This window comes from Crocodylus siamensis, chromosome 5 (assembly GCF_052110815.1).
Source record: "Crocodylus siamensis isolate JL-2025a chromosome 5, ASM5211081v1, whole genome shotgun sequence".
Lineage (NCBI taxonomy): Eukaryota > Metazoa > Chordata > Crocodylia > Crocodylidae > Crocodylus > Crocodylus siamensis.
In genome coordinates, this window is record NC_143399.1 from 206,866,106 (window position 1) to 206,869,135 (window position 3,030).

The window sequence follows — 3,030 nt, forward strand, 5'->3', positions numbered from 1 at the left end:
AGTTTATCAGGGGTGACCACCAGGATCTGGGGGAACGTGTGTTCACCAGAGCGCCCCAAGGGATGACGAGGTCGAACGGTCACAAACTCCTGCAAGACCGCTTCAGGCTGGACATAAGGAAGAATTTCTTTACTGTCCGAGCCCCCAAGGCCTGGAACAGCCTGCCAGCGGAGGTGGTTCAAGCACCTACATTGAACACCTTCAAGAGTAAATTGGATGCTTATGTTGCTGGGATCCTATGACCCCAGCTGACTTCCTGCCCTTTGGGCAAGGGGCTGGACTCGATGATCTCCCGAGGTCCCTTCCAGCCCTAATGTCTATGAATCTATGAACAGACAGCACAGATCAGCCCAGCCCACAGCTGCAAAGCATGCTGGGATGCTGGGGTACTGCGATTTAACTTGAACCAGGAAGGGGTTTGGGACATAACTACAGTAAACCAGTTTGACCCCAATCAGTTAAGACTGATATTAGTAGATGTTTTGGATGGGGAATCCAAAAAAAAGATGACAAAGGTGAGATGGAAATACAAAGTGCCCGAGCGAGGGACTAACAATTGAGGGATGGGGGAGAGGAGGGGAACGCGGCTAGGTTACAAGCGATACAATGTTAGCCAACTAAGCCCGGGGGTGGGGGGATGTGGGAATGGGGAAGGGGAGGGCGGGGTTCATGACACGGAGAGAAAGGAGATAGATACACACAGACCCGTTACAGAGGTCTGCAATGTTGGAGGAAGTGGCTCGAAGAAAGTGTCTCAGTCCATAAAGTCCGATCATGGGGGTCCTCTTCAGGTGGGGTAGGGTCATCCGTGGCAGCGAAATCCTCTCGAAGTGAAGCGGGGTGGCGGTTCAGGCAGCGGTGTCCTCTGGGTCCGGTCCAGCAGCGGCTCGTCTGGAGGAGTCGGTGTACTGCTGGTGGCCTGTGATGTGCTCCAAGTAGATGTCGCGGGACCAGCGGATGGTGTTGGACACCATGAGGCAGCGCATCAGCTTCGCATAGTGGCGGGAAACGTGGCAGGCGTGCAGGATGCTCTCGTTGCTGGGGTCCCAGGCTCCGAGCGTCCCCACGATGAGAGCGTTCACCGTCACGTCCTAGGTGCGGCCCCTCAGGGTGTCGGCCAGCGGGGCGTACTTCTCCCACTTGCGAGCCTGGGCATCGGTGAAGGCTTGGGGCTGGTTCTCAAAGGGGATGGTGATGTCCATGATCACAATCTTCTTGGCCTCGTGGTCTGTGACGACGATGTCGGGGCACAGCTGGCTCTTGCAGCCTGGGATGGTGCAGTTCACGGAGATCTCCCCCGCCCCGGCCGGGATGGCCCGCACCAGGCGGTCCTCGACAGCGTTGTGGTGGAGCTGCCAGGCTCTGGCATGCGGCTTGCATTCGTGCAGCACGTGGGGGAGGGTCTCCACCGTGTAGCCATACCGTCAGCATCTCTTGTCCCGGTGGCCGAAGCGCACAGCCCTGTTCAGAGGCAGGCAGTTGAGGCGGGCGCGATGCAGGAAGCACCAGTCTGCGAAGCGCGTGAAGCTCCCACTGGGCATGAAGTGGTTGCTAGCATCCCACGTCAAGGTGACGTCAAAGACCTTCCTGGTCGGGTTTGGCCCTCAGGTCACTGGCGTACTTCTTGCGGATGGCGTCCTTCAGGTATCTCTCCAGGAAGGTCCTCATGCGGGGCATCACGGTGATGCGGTCGGTGTGCGGGGCTGGTCGCAGGGAGACTCCCAGCTCCCGGCCCTCCTCGGTCCAGGTCCAGGTGCAGCCGATCTGGTTCCGGAGGCGGCGCGTGGCGTTGCGGGCTCGGCTCCACAGCGAGGCAAAGTCCCCGCCATCCCGGCGGAACTCGCCCTCCAGCGAGCCGCTGAGGAAGGTGGCCAAGTCTTGTCCAGTGGGCTGTCGCCTGATCCTCTTGCGCACGGTCTCCTCCAGGGCTCTGGTGGCGATGATGCTTACCGTGGCATCTGGGCAGGTGAGGAGGCGGAAGGCATGGGTGACCACCGCGATGTCACATACGTCTCCCATGCGGAGCATGTTGGCACCTCTCTGCTGGTAGGGGATGTATAGGACCTTGTTGCTGGCCTGCAGCGGCAGGTGCAGCCACTTTTTGAGCAGCCGCCGGATCTGGGTGTCCGCCTTCTTGAGGGGGGTCTTCGGGACTGCCGAGCTTCTCAGAACGAATGCGACACGGGGGATGAGGAAGGTCTTCACCGCGTCGATCTTCTGCCAGGGGGCCAGCAGGGACGAGTCCAGCTTGTGGGTGTCCTGCACGATCCCGGTGATGGTCTCCTCCGGCATCTGCCTAACCCGGTGGCCGGTGGGCGTCCCCAGGTGGCAGTAGGCCTCACCATCGCGCAGATGCCTCATTGCCTGGCCCTGGATTGTGAGGGTGGAGTCCAGGACATGGCTGTTCTGCCTGCCATCAATGTGCAGGGAGGCACATTTGGCGACATTGAAGTGCAGACCCATCCATCTGGCCACTTCGGACGTCACATCCAGCATCTGCTGCAGCTGGGCGACGTCGGGGGCCAGGAGGACCAGGTCGTCAGCGTAGGCCAGGACGCTCAGCTTCTGGCCGTACAGGTCAAGCCTGCCGGGGCCGCCTGCCACGGCTCGAAGAAGCGGTTCCATGGCCAGATTGAAGATGATGGGGCTGAGGGGGCAGCCCTGCCTCACCCCCGACCGGATGGAGATCTCCGCAGTCTCCCCATCGGCGGTGCAGATGGTCGTGGTGCATCCGAGGTAGAGCTCTCGCACCAAGTCGACGACACCGTCCGGCAAGCCCAGCTCGCGGAGGGTGCCGAAGATGTGGTGGTGGGGCATGGAGCCGAAGGCATTGGAGATGTCCAGCCACGCCACCACGCACTGCTTCCTGGTCCTCCGGGCGTTGTCCAGGGCCATCTGGAGGGTGAAATTGTGTTCGTAGCAGCCTTCGGTTGACATGAAAGCCTTCTGGCTGCGGCTGATGGCCCCGCCAGTCACTGCCCAGTTGGTGATGCGGGCCGCCAGGCAGCTGGCATACAGTTTGGCCACCGT

The 3,030-nt window shown here is 60.9% G+C and overlaps 1 pseudogene; it reads right to left on the bottom strand.

Moving 5' to 3' along the window:
• Nucleotides 1-443: 443 nt before the first annotated feature.
• LOC149865260 (uncharacterized protein T26G10.4-like) lies at nt 444-2,658 on the bottom strand (annotated as a pseudogene).
• Between the last annotated feature and the right edge of the window lie 372 nt (nt 2,659-3,030).